This window comes from Taudactylus pleione, unplaced genomic scaffold (assembly GCF_031769625.1).
Source record: "Taudactylus pleione unplaced genomic scaffold, aTauple2 ptg000127l, whole genome shotgun sequence".
NCBI lineage: Eukaryota > Metazoa > Chordata > Amphibia > Anura > Myobatrachidae > Taudactylus > Taudactylus pleione.
Window position 1 is genome coordinate 11,847,501 of NW_028284529.1, and position 14,726 is coordinate 11,862,226.

Here is a 14,726-nt window from a genome sequence, read left to right on the forward strand (position 1 = left end):
CCACCCTTTAACAGACAGACGCACGCTTGTCGCTGCTGCTTTGAGGATGCAAGTGCGGCTACAGCCCACACAATTCACAAAGACAGAAAAAAAAAGAATTTTTTTATTGTTTGTGGAGCACACTTTAAGGGTTACACCACCCTTTAACAGACAGACGCACGCTTGTCGCTGCTGCTTTAAGGATGCAGGTGTGGCTACAGCCCACACATTTCACAAAGACAGAAAAAAAAAGAAGAATATTTTTATTGTTTGTGGAGCGAACTTTGAGGGTTACACCACCCTTTAACAGACAGACGCACGCTTGTCGCTGCTGCTTTGAGGATGCAAGTGCGGCTACAGCCCACACAATTCACAAAGATAGAAAAAAGAATATTTTTATTGTTTGTGGAGCACACTTTGAGGGTGTCACCACCCTTTAACAGACAGACGCACGCTTGTCGCTGCTGCTTTGAGGATGCAAGTGGAATCTAGATGGGATTTGGAACCGGGGACACACTACCTCCATCAATTGTCTAAATCCCACTGCACTAATGGCGGATACCGGACGCACGTCTAACACCAACATAGCAGTCAATGCCTCAGTTATACGTTTTGCTTCAGGATGACTGCTGTCGTACTTCATCCTCATCGCTAGGTACTGTTGGAGGGTCAATTGTTTAGTAAAAGTAGTGGTGTTCCTACTTCCTCTCTGGGATGATGAACAACTCCCAGCAGCAGCAACAGCACTAGGAGGAAGTGGTTTTTGATCTTTCCCTAATTTATTTTTATCAGAGAAAGTTTGGTCCTCCATTTATGTTATATTGATATATACGTGCGGCTAAGGTGCACACAAACACAGAAAATATTTTTTATTTTTGCTGGAGAGTAGTGCACTTTGTGGGTTACACCACCCTTTAAGAAATGAGCCAGCCGGCTCTTTACTTATGGGACACAGGCGCACGCTTGGCGCTGCTCCTTTGTTGATGCACTTACAGCCACAGTGCACACAATTCACAAACACAGAAAATATTTTTTTATTTGGTTTGGAGTGTACTTTGGGGGTTACAGCACCCTTTAACGGTCAAGCCAGCCGGCCCTTTACTTATGACACAGGCGCACGCTTGCACTACTTTGTTGATGCACGTGCGGCTACGGCGCACACAATTCACAAACACAGAAAATATTTTTTTATTTTGTTTGGAGTGTACTTTGGGGGTTACAGCACCCTTTAATGGTCAAGCCAGCCAGCCCTTCACTTATGACACAGGCGCACGCTTGCACTACTTTGTTGATGCACGTGCGGCTACGGCGCACACAATTCACAAACACAGAAAATATTTTTGTATTTGGTTTGGAGTGTACTTTGGGGGTTACAGCACCCTTTAACGGTCAAGCCAGCCGGCCCTTTACTTATGACACAGGCGCACGCTTTGTTCTACTTTGTTGATGCACGTGCGGCTACTGCGCACACAATTCACAAACACAGAAAATATTTTTTTATTTGGTTTGGAGTGTAATTTGGGGGTTACAGCACCCTTTAACAGTCAAGCCAGCTGGCCCTTTACTTATGACACAGGCGCACGCTTGGCACTACTTTGTTGATGCATGTGCGGCTACAGCGCACACAATTCACAAACACAGAAAATATTTTTTTATTTTGTTTGGAGAGTACTTTGGGGGTTACAGCACCCTTTAACGGTCAAGCCAGCCGGCCCTTTACTTATGACACAGGTGCACGCTTGGCACTACTTTGTTGATGCACGTGCGGCTACTGCGCACACAATTCACAAACACAGAAAATATTTTTATATTTGGTTTGGAGTGTACTTTGTGGGTTACAGCACCCTTTAATGGTCAAGCCAGCCAGCCCTTTACTTATGACACAGGTGCACGCTTGGCACTACTTTGTTGATGCATGTGCGGCTACTGCGCACACAATTCACAAACACAGAAAAAAATTTTTTATTTGGTTTGGAGTGTACTTTGGGGGTTACAGCACCCTTTAATGGTCAAGCCAGCCGGCCCTTTACTTATGACACAGGTGCACGCTTGGCACTACTTTGTTGATTCACGTGTGGTTACTGCGCACACAATTCACAAACACAGAAAATATTTTTTTATTTGGTTTGGAGTGTACTTTGGGGGTTACAGCACCCTTTAACGGTCAAGCCAGCCGGCCCTTTACTTATGACACAGGCGCACGCTTGGCACTGCTTTGTTGATGCACGTGCAGCTACTGCACACACAATTCGCAAACACAGAAAATATTTTTTTATTTGGTTTGGAGTGTACTTTGGGGGTTACAGCACCCTTTAACGGTCAAGCCAGCCGGCCCTTTACTTATGACACAGGCGCACGCTTGGCACTACTTTGTTGATGCACGTGCGGCTACTGCGCACACAATTCACAAACACAGAAAATATTTTTTTATTTGGTTTGGAGTTTACTTTGGGGGTTACAGCACCCTTTAACAGTCAAGCCAGCCAGCCCTTTACTTATGACACAGGCGCACGCTTGGCAGTACTTTGTTGATGCACGTGCGGCTACTGCGCACACAATTCACAAACAGAAAATATTTTTTTATTTGGTTTGGAGTGTACTTTGGGGGTTACAGCACCCTGTAATGGTCAAGCCAGCCGGCCCTTTACTTATGACACAGGCGCACGCTTGGTACTACTTTGTTGATGCACGTGCGGCTACTGCGCACTCAATTCACAAACACAGAAAATATTTTTTTATTTGGTTTGGAGTGTACTTTGGGGGTTACAGTATCCTTTAACAGTCAAGCCAGCCGGCCCTTTACTTATGACACAGGCGCACGCTTGGCACTACTTTGTTGATGCACGTGCGGCTACTGTGCACACAATTCACAAACACAGAAAATATATTTTTATTTGGTTTGGAGTGTACTTTGGGGGTTACAGCACCCTTTAACGGTCAAGCCAGCCGGCCCTTTACTTATGACACAGGCGCACGCTTGGCACTACTTTGTTGATGCACGTGCGGCTACTGCGCACACAATTCACAAACACAGAAAATATTTTTTTATTTGGTTTGGAGTGTACTTTGGGGGTTACAGCACCCTTTAACAGTCAAGCCAGCTGGCCCTTTACTTATGACACAGGCGCACGCTTGGCACTACTTTGTTGATGCACGTGCGGCTACTGCGCACACAATTCACAAACACAGAAAAAATTTTTTTATTTGGTTTGGAGTGTACTTTGGGGGTTACAGCACCCTTTAACGGTCAAGCCAGCCGGCCCTTTACTTATGACACAGGCGCACGCTTGGTACTACTTTGTTGATGCACGTGCGGCTACTGCGCACACAATTCACAAACACAGAAAATATTTTTTTATTTGGTTTGGAGTGTACTTTGGGGGTTACAGCACCCTTTAACGGTCAAGCCAGCCGGCCCTTTACTTATGACACAGGCGCACGCTTGGCACTACTTTGTTGATGCACGTGCGGCTACTGTGCACACAATTCGCAAACACAGAAAATATTTTTTTATTTGGTTTGGAGTGTACTTTGGGGGTTACAGCACCCTTTAACGGTCAAGTCAGCTGGCCCTTTACTTATGACACAGGTGCACGCTTGGCACTACTTTGTTGATGCACGTGCGGCTACCGCGCACACAATTCACAAACACAGAAAATATTTTTGTATTTGGTTTGGAGTGTACTTTGGGGGTTACAGCACCCTTTAACGGTCAAGCCAGCCGGCCCTTTACTTATGACACAGGCGCACGCTTGGTTCTACTTTGTTGATGCACGTGCGGCTACTGCGCACACAATTCACAAACACAGAAAATATTTTTTTATTTGGTTTGGAGTGTACTTTGGGGGTTACAGCACCCTTTAACAGTCAAGCCAGCCGGCCCTTTACTTATGACACAGGCGCACGCTTGGCACTACTTTATTGATGCATGTGCGGCTACAGCGCACACAATTCACAAACACAGAAAATATTTTTTTATTTTGTTTGGAGAGTACTTTGGGGGTTACAGCACCCTTTAACGTTCAAGCCAGCCGGCCCTTTACTTATGACACAGGTGCACGCTTGGCACTACTTTGTTGATGCACGTGCGGCTACTGCACACACAATTCACAAACACAGAAAATATTTTTATATTTGGTTTGGAGTGTACTTTGTGGGTTACAGCACCCTTTAATGGTCAAGCCAGCCAGCCCTTTACTTATGACACAGGTGCACGCTTGGCACTACTTTGTTGATGCATGTGCGGCTACTGCGCACACAATTCACAAACACAGAAAAATTTTTTTTATTTGGTTTGGAGTGTACTTTGTGGGTTACAGCACCCTTTAATGGTCAAGCCAGCCGGCCCTTTACTTATGACACAGGTGCACGCTTGGCACTACTTTGTTGATTCATGTGCGGCTACTGCGCACACAATTCACAAACACAGAAAATATTTTTTTATTTGGTTTGGAGTGTACTTTGGGGGTTACAGCACCCTTTAACGGTCAAGCCAGCCGGCCCTTTACTTATGACACAGGCGCACGCTTGGCACTGCTTTGTTGATGCACGTGCAGCTACTGCACACACAATTCGCAAACACAGAAAAAATTTTTTTATTTGGTTTGGAGTGTACTTTGGGGGTTACAGCACCCTTTAACGGTCAAGCCAGCCGGCCCTTTACTTATGACACAGGCGCACGCTTGGCACTACTTTGTTGATGCACGTGCGGCTACTGCGCACACAATTCACAAACACAGAAAATATTTTTTTATTTGGTTTGGAGTTTACTTTGGGGGTTACAGCACCCTTTAACAGTCAAGCCAGCCAGCCCTTTACTTATGACACAGGCGCACGCTTGGAAGTACTTTGTTGATGCACGTGCGGCTAATGCGCACACAATTCACAAACAGAAAATATTTTTTTATTTGGTTTGGAGTGTACTTTGGGGGTTACAGCACCCTGTAACGGTCAAGCCAGCCGGCCCTTTACTTATGACACAGGCGCACGCTTGGTACTACTTTGTTGATGCACGTGCGGCTACTGCGCACTCAATTCACAAACACAGAAAATATTTTTTTATTTGGTTTGGAGTGTACTTTGGGGGTTACAGCACCCTTTAACAGTCAAGCCAGCCGTCCCTTTACTTATGACACAGGCGCACGCTTGGCACAACTTTGTTGATGCACGTGCGGCTACTGCGCACACAATTCACAAACACAGAAAATATTTTTTTATTTGGTTTGGAGTGTACTTTGGGGGTTACAGCACCCTTTAACAGTCAAGCCAGCCGGCCCTTTACTTATGACACAGGCGCACGCTTGGCACTACTTTGTTGATGCACGTGCGGCTACTGCGCACACAATTCACAAACACAGAAAATATTTTTTTATTTGGTTTGGTTTGGAGTGTACTTTGGGGGTTACAGCACCCTTTAACGGTCAAGCCAGCCGGCCCTTTACTTATGACACAGGCGCACGCTTGGCACTACTTTGTTGATGCACGTGCGGCTACTGTGCACACAATTCGCAAACACAGAAAATATTTTTTTATTTGGTTTGGAGTGTACTTTGGGGGTTACAGCACCCTTTAACGGTCAAGCCAGCCGGCCCTTTACTTATGACACAGGCGCACGCTTGGCACTACTTTGTTGATGCACGTGCGGCTACTGTGCACACAATTCGCAAACACAGAAAATATTTTTTTATTTGGTTTGGAGTGTACTTTGGGGGTTACAGCACCCTTTAACGGTCAAGCCAGCCGGCCCTTTACTTATGACACAGGCGCACGCTTGGCACTACTTTGTTGATGCACATGCGTCTACTGCGCACACAATTCACAAACACAGAAAAAATATTTTTTTTTTTAGCACTTGGGGGGAGCACCCCTGATGGACAGAGCACCCCCTGGATAACACTACAGCACCCCTTTTGGACTGGGACACTGCACAGGACTTTGGAGTGGACACAGCCCCTATGGACAACTGACTGCACAACACAGTCCAGCCAGCCCCTATGGACTTTGAAGTAGTGGACACAGCCCCTATTACCAACAGCAGCACAGCACAACACAGCCAGCCCCTATGGACTTTGAAGTAGTGGACACAGCCCCTATGGACAACAGTAGCACAGCGCAGCACAGCACAGCACAACACTGCTCTGCACTAGACTACACTACACTACACAGCCCAGCCAGCCCTAACTCCCACCCTCCCTCTTCACTGTCCACAGCTGAGTGAGAAAATGGCGCCGACGCGGGTACCTTATATAGGATCCAAAATCCTGCGAGACCCGGAAGGCGGGATGATGACTTTTGCCTCGATTTCTGATCCGAGTCAGGCGGGAAAAGTCGAGCCTGATTCAGATCGGCCTCGGATCGGGGGGGCTCGGGGGGGTTCGGATTTCAGAAATCCGAACCCGCTCACCACTAATATAGACCCCTAAATCTGCTATACTTGCTGTAGTTTAAATGGCCAATATTGGTACGTATGCCATTTTTCAGTGGTTTATGATTGCAATAAATTGTTTTACTATTTCATGCATGATGTGGCACCCCCTTCTTGTGCTTTGATTTTAGGATAGATAGATAGATAGATAGATAGATAGATAGATAGATAGATAGATAGATAGATAGATAGATAGATAGATAGATAGATAGATAGATGTCCATAGGTACAAGGGGTGCAGCTGCTATGGGGCCTTCAAATACCTAGTTACGCCCCTAGATAGATAGATATGAGATAGATATAAACACACCTGTTTTTATATGGTGCATTTATTTCTACATTTATAAATAAAGGGATCACACATCACTGTGTACTTATAGAAACCATGCATGTCTGTCTATTCTCTAGTCATTGTCATGTATGTAATATTGATGGTGTAGGTGCATTATACACAGGTGATAGGACACAGAGGATTTGTCTCATATGCAGACACACGGTGCGCCCCATTATACTGCCTCTGTCTTCAGCCAGGTATGATCTCTAGCTGGGGAAGTGTTTGCGAGCCACATATTTACATTACATTAATCATAAAGAATTTGATTTGGTGCTGGACCACCAACCTGAGGCATGCAGGGTGCTGTGGCGCACAGTTTGGGAAACACTGGTATACAGCATTGTGGGCTTGGTTCTGAGTCAGACGCAGTGACAATGTTGGATGCAGTGGAGCAATGTTTTTATCTGATTTGTACTGCATATATATCCTGATGGTTTTGGTACAGAGTCGCAGTACTTATTCACATGCGCACACAAAGAAGTGAATTAGAAATGTGATGGGCATTCCTGGGCAGTTACAGGTTTTTGGCTTATTAGATGCAGATGTAGCGCAGTATGGCCATGTTACTCTAGAGTCGCATGTGGGTTGCTGAAAGTGGCTGCATTCAGAGACTCTGAATTGCTGACATTGGAGGCCATGCTCATATGGATGATCTTCTCCTAGCATAGGGCTGGTGCAAGTTTCAATGGTGACATCTAAAGACACACAAAGCATGACTGCAGCATCTGTAGGCACTAATAGTGGGCGTCTCAGTCCTTGCACATTCAGACACATGGATGTACACCAGGGAGGCGCACTGTAGTTGCATCAGCTTAAAGTCACAAACGGAACCGCAGCAAAAGATACAAGGAAGGCCGCAACTGCGTCAACTCAGAATCAGGCCCTATGGGGAGGGACACCGCCCCCTCATCCGACCACGCCCCTATTAGGGCTGCTCCCATAAATTTCCCGGGCTGGTTTTCCATCCCAATCCGCCCCTGCTTGGTGATATCAGAAAGGAAGTGAGGTGGTAGAAAAAAGAAGGTATGTATGACCTAAGTCCAGAGGTGTAGCTAGGTGCTATAGTGCCCAGAGCAAGGGTATGTTTTGGTGCCCCCCACCCCTGTACTGAATTGGGGGCATGGCCAACATGTTACATTTTTGACAGAGTGCCTGATTCAGCAATGATCGCAGTTGCAAAGCTGCACGCAGGCAGCTTTGCAATTGCGATCCTTGCAGAAATGGTAATGCACAGGAGGCATAACGCCTCCTGTGCATTATTTATCCGAGCTGCATTTTCCAATGAAGTATCGGATAATCTACATACCATCGGTTGACTGCGTGATCCATGGGGTCCCACAGCCGACTGCTGCAGTTTATAGGAAGAGGCCAGGGAATCTCCATCAGCTGGTGGAGATACACACAGACACAAACACATTCACGAGAAGAGGCAGCATTGATTTTATTTTGAAACGTGTATAGTTCACAAGTTTTTTATATAATACATGCATTTTTTATGACTGTCAGTGGTAGTGCCTCCCCCGTCACTGACTGTTGCACGTCCATATCCCTTTTATTTATTATTAAACCCATCAGTCAGTGACCTGTTATTTATATATCAGTGGCACACTGGACACTGACTGATGGGTGCAATAATAAATAAAAGGGATGGGGACCTGCAACAATCAGTGAGGGGGTGGGCAATTCCACTGACTTTCCTCCCCCTCACTGATTGTAGCAAGTCCCCATCCCTTATATCCAATATTGCACCCAACAGTGACCGCTCCTATAAATGATAAAGTACATACTGTATGTAGCCAGACTATAAACAAAGTCCAGCCTGGGTCAGAGCGGCTCCTCTCTCCAGACTTGGTCCTGTCTAATCTCTGCCAGTCTGACGTCACACGCACGACTCATGGGGGGGGCAGAGAGTGGAAGCCTCCGTGGCTCAGGCTGTCACTGACAGCTGCGAGCTGTGGGCAGCCAGGTTTAGGTGCCGTACCAGAGTCAGGCTGTGGCACGTGCCCTATAAACTTTTAGGAGCCTGGGGCTTGCACTCCACCGGAGCCACCCTCCCTATGCCCCTGCCTAAGTCAAGGGGGTATATTTACTAAAGTGAAGGTTTTTAGAAGTGGAATTGTTGTAAGATTCTACCTTATTTACCTTCTTGAAGATAATAACTAGACTCTGATTGGTTGCTATGGGCAACAACTCCACTTCTAAAAGCCCACACTTTAGTAAATAGACCCACAAGGCTTGGTGATATTTCTGGAAATTAAAAAAATAACACAGTACTGTATGTAGCTCAGTATCTTCACATAAAGAATTCTGAAACTGAACTGAAACATATTTTAAAAGCAGAAAACCCAGAAATAACTGTCATATTTATACATTGTTTGGGCTCATGGGAAAAGATAAGACTATGGGCCTGATACAGAGATGGATATAAATCCTGTTGCGAACGCGATTTTCTATGCAGTGGACTTGCAAAAATATCCTAATAACTTAGCTGATGTCTTGTGCACTGACATGCCCACCTCTGGCGTCTCTCATCCACTACTTATGTACAAAAGTGAGAACATCGAATCATCAGTAGCACATGGGTCGCACGTCAGACTTCTAAGTAAGCCTATGCTGTCTCAGACACAGAGGCTCTAATAAGACGCTGGGGCTTCTGAAGCTGCAAATGAATTCAGTATTAAAACACCTCTGCACAACAGTATTGCACTCCAAATACTAATATTTTTGACAAAACATATAGCACTTCAACTCTGTATAATACATTTCACCTGTGTTAGTGATATTCCTTCAGCTGAAGTTACATAAATTCAAGTGAAATGTAAAACAGAGGCAGTGACAAAAGCTTATGATGCAAAACATGTCATATACTGGATTAGGGAATATGGACACAAAACTCTTTCAGGTACTATACAATATGTTGGGGACATCTCTCAATACCGTGTGAATCTTAGTGGCAAACACTGTATGAGGAAGTGACCACTTGGGAGCTCAATGGATCAGAAAGGGAGCACTTGAAGGAAATAATTCAGGAATACATTTTTGAAGAGTGTTAATGTGAATTCTGTGTTTTTATCTCACATTATGTTTTTGTAAAATAAAAGCTAGGGCTTCGTTAGGAAGGACACAATTCCACAATTCTTTCACATATATTATTACTACTGTGTATATGACAGGACAATAGTATTAAGTGCTAAACAAATGGTTTCATTTGTGTGCACTGTAACCATTTTGATATTCATAAAACTTACTTTATTCATAATATAATATAGTAATTTATACATAATAATACATTTCAGAATTAGAAAAAAAGACAAATGAAATAAAAACATTATCCAAATAGCTGTTTACAAGGGTTTACTAAACAAAATCACTGTGTTCTGCCCTATGGCAAAAATAAATTCAGCTGTTATTTATCTTCTGACATCAGTGTAATCTTAATTTTATGGCAAGAACTGTATAATAGACTTATGTAATTGGCTTAATTGATGTCTTCCATAGACAGGGTGACTTTGTATTTCCCCATAGACATATATAGTTACAATTATTGAATGAATAACCTCAAAGAAGACATTTATGATTTTGTATGGGGTTACATCATCTTATGTGGTAATATCATCACTCAGATCTAAATCAAGCTTCATTTCTATTACAGTCTATAATTATGTGCCTTCCAAAACAAGAATATATTCTTTAAAATCATTAGATTTTGTCTCAAATACAATCAATTACTTGTTTTTTTATTATTTTTGTTTACTTTGTCATATAAACATAATTAGTATTATGACTGCATATAGTACAAATCTACCACACCAAACATTTGGAAATAATTCTGCACAATATCTATGCTTTTACTAGTTTATATTTTATGATCATTCAAAAGTTTTTCTCATTCTCCCCCAGCTGATGGAACATGGAACTGCAGCTTCTTCAAAGCTCAACAAAAAGCTACAGAAATGTGCCTCATCTTCCCCAGAGACACTCCAGATGCTGAACAAGAGGATATGGAAATGGAGAACCTCCAGCAAAATATGAATAATAAATTAACTACTCACAATCTGATATAGAAGTTACACTATCGATTATTTCATATTGTTTTCAGCTATTGGAAAACATCTACATTTTTAAACACATTTAATGAATACACCCTAGAATAGTGCAAAGCTACATTTACAAGTAACAAATATATCTATACAGCACCCTAAACATTTTTAATTTTACTCCTATATTAAATTTATCTAGTGCCACCTTATTTGGAATACTGTATAAGGTACATTATGAAGCAATTAGTAGCAGCTATGCACAGACAATTAAATGGTAAAATGTCAGATGGGGCTGGATTACTAAATAAATGAAAAAAAGGAACACAAATTACCAAAACCATTTATAATATGTATCTTAATATTTTAATAATAGCTATCTTTACCATTTTATTATTTAAGGAAATTGAATGCTTCTTTTTTCCCTATGACAAGAATTCACAAGAGCTGATGCATCTTTTATCTTTAACTGGTCACTACTGGGAAATATAATTTGACCTACATATACTTTGTAATTGATTGGTAAATATTTTTGATTTCAGGATTTTTATGAAAAAGGCATCAGCAATATTAGAGAACATCTGATCCACAGCAGAGAACAGTGTTCTTCCGAGTACACATTGCAAAGAAACTCAATGCACAGAAATTACAGTAATAGGCAATTTTATCTGCTGATGGCAATAACATAAGTGTATACCTATATCTGTGTGTATACATGGCCAGGAACATATGCAATAACTGTACATATGCTTCACTATACCTTTATATAAGATTTGATGCTCTACATGAGTTACCAACCCTTTGATATCAAACTATGACGTGCAGTGCAGTGATCCCTCCCAACCTCTGCTAGTATGGGGCTAAATGGTTCTGAAGATGTGAAGCAAAGCTCCTGCACACAATATTCTCATGTATAGTGTTTCTTACCAGCAGCCAAATTGCCCTTCATAAAAAGAGTAAAACATAGCCAACAATCCCTATTTGTACCTAAACAAAGGATTCTAGCTCAGCCAGATGGTTATGCGTTAGATACAAGTCAGAAAACATCAATGTATGCAAAGAAAGGCAAGACATTTTTTTTTCATTTGCATGCATTGTATGGATCATTTAGGCTGAACCTGCAAGTATATTTCTTGACAGGTGTATGTTAAATGCTATATATATATATATATATATATATATATATATATATATATATGAGGTTTGTACAAGAATAAATAGTATTGACTTTGCAATAGAATAGTTTTAGTAAATGCATTAGGTGGTACCAGCAATATAATACTGATAAAATAAGCTAATATATTACAGACAAGACATCAGAAAAGCATAATTAATCTTTATACACTACCTCCAAACTGTTTTTGAACTGAGGGAAAAGAGGACATGTCTGAAACTCAGCTGCAGGTGATGTGTGTTTTTAATATAACTGAGGGATAGGTTTCATAACATCTTCCTTTTTTAAAAGAAAAAAGAATAGGTACCGTATCTCCAATAAAATGCCCTACGGGAAAACAGTAGAAAGCCAGTGGTAGTAATGACAGGCTCTCATATATAATATGCTGCCAATTTATTGAAATAGTGGGAACAAAACACAATACAGTATTTGCTAACGTATGATCAAATAGTGGCATTGATACTATATATTACTGTTCAAATTGAAGACAATATCACAAACGTGTATATATAATAGATACTTATTTTTTGTTACAATTATATTAGTCTCTAAAATTTCTAAACAATACACATTGCCATACCAGTAAGTAACTTGTTAGAATTAAAAAGCTACAAAATATATTTTCCTATGACATTTTACTGCTCTCCAATTTGAGTATGTGAGCACAAGTGCTGCTCCACAGGATGGGTATGTGAGTGTGGCTGCTGCTTTACAAGATGAGTATGTCAGTGTGGGTACTGCTCTATAGGATGAATATGTGAGTTTGAGTGCTGCTCTCTGGGTTGAGTATGCGAGTGTGGGTGCTGCACTATGGTGTATGTGAGTGTGGGTGCTGCACTATGATGTATGTGAGTGTAGGTGCTGCCCTCTGGGTTGAGTATGCGTGCGTGGGTGCTACACCATGGTGTATGTGAGTGTGGGTGCTGCACCATGGTGTGAGTATGTGAGTGTAGGTGCTGCAATCTGGGGCGAGTATGTGAGTGTGGGTGCTGCACTATGGTGTATGTGAGTATGGGTGCTGCACTATAGTGTGAGTGAGTGTAGATGCTGCCCTCTGGGGTGAGTATGTGAGTGTGGGTGCTGCACTATGGTGTGAGTATGTGAGTGTAGGTGCTGCCCTCTGGGTGAGTATGTGAGGGTGTGTGCTGCACTATGGTGTGAGTATGTGAGTGTAGGTGCTACCCTCTGGGGCGAGTATGTGAGTGTGGGTGCTGCACTATCGTGGGAGTATATGAGTGTGGGTGAAGCTTTCAGAGTGCTGCATTTCACAAGAAAAGTGAGTGGAGCCCTTTAAAAAAAAACATGCATGTGATAAACGTGAACAGCTTTCTGTAACACATCTTCTTCCTCTGATTTATTTCATCTGCGGTCCCCAGCACGTATTCTACCTAGATCTATCTGCAGCTTCAAATAAACAGCGTTGCAGAAACACATATTACACATTAATTACCGGCAGTGTGCTACAGTCAGACTTGTGTGCTTCTCCCATCACATCCCTTTCTTCCAGCCATTGATCAAGTCTCGCTAATCTGATTTGATTCCATGTTATGTATCACTGCTCTGCTATACAACCTCATTTCCCTATGTCCGTGCTCGTAATAAGCCATAAAATGAGACAGACAAGGGATCGGCACCTACCTTGTGGCTGTGCCAGTTATCCAGATGTTGGTATCACAAGCGGAGGGGTTGCCCAGTACACGACAAGTATGGAGTGTGACATCCAACACACAGGGACAGTTCTTGTCGAATAGCAGTTCTGTTCCCCAGCTACAGTATGTGCTAATAATCCATTTATTATCAAAGTGGTAAAGGGAGGCTGCTGCTCTTTCCGAGAAAAAAAATCTGGATCACCTTTATTCTACCCTTCAAACTTCGAGGTTTTCATTTACCTTTTCAACCACTTTTATCACTCTCCTCCTACAGACAGGGTTATTACACAAAAACCCTCCACAATCACATCCAGCTGCTTGTTTGTTAAATTTGCGATCCCACCTCCTCCTCCAGCAGCAGCGATCTCCTAATGCAATAGAAGGGGAAACTTGAGGCACACACAGGATCTCCCCCCTAAGAGCCGGACTCCACTCCGTAGGCTGGAAAAGCAAACTTTAAGAAAAGCTGGATCACAGAGCCCAGAGACCAACAAGAACACAGAGGTTGTGATAGATCTGCTTGTTTGCTCCCAAACAGCTTAGTAAAAAGTAGGAGATCACAAAGAGGAAAGCAAATCCCATGTACTGTTATCCAAAGCGGAAACGTTATCCACGCTTTTTTCTTCTGACCCCCTTTGCTTAAAAGTATATGTACCATATAACACTGTGCTGCTCATCTAACCCATTCACACTGTGCTCTGTTCCTCTTCAATTCTCACACTGTGACCTGCCGGTTCCTGCCTTTCTTATTCTCAAGGAGCTGTCCAGCAGGGATAGTGCTGAACGAGGTTAAGTAGCGGCTTCTCGCAGTTCCATTCAACTCTGCTAAAGCGAAGAACTGGAGGTAACATGCGAGCTGCAGCCTTGCCCTTCCCAGCGCAGCCTGCACTGAGTGAGGAGACGCCACACCCCCATCACCTGACCTATATTGCAGCATGAGCTGCTCCAGCTTCCCAAGACCATATTAACTCCTTGGTAAGACTGTCATCCCATTATGAGCAAACAGCTAATCACGCTGCTAAGAAGGTGCTGTTTCAGTCATTAACAAGGTCACATGTGGAGCTCATACCTGGCAGTATCGTGAACGGAGGTAAAGAAAACTTTTCTTAGTGTAATTAAAGAAAAAAAT

The 14,726-nt window shown here is 42.8% G+C and overlaps 1 protein-coding gene across 1 annotated transcript in view; it reads right to left on the bottom strand.

Annotated features, from left to right (window-relative positions):
- The window catches only part of LINGO2 (leucine rich repeat and Ig domain containing 2), a 1,482,402-nt gene extending 1,468,285 nt beyond the window's left edge, over positions 1-14,117 (bottom strand). The window contains exon 1 of the mRNA XM_088472623.1: positions 13,587-14,117. The gene's annotated coding sequence lies outside the window, so the exon portion shown is untranslated. The remainder of the gene's footprint in view (positions 1-13,586) is intronic.
- Positions 14,118-14,726: the final 609 nt, after the last annotated feature.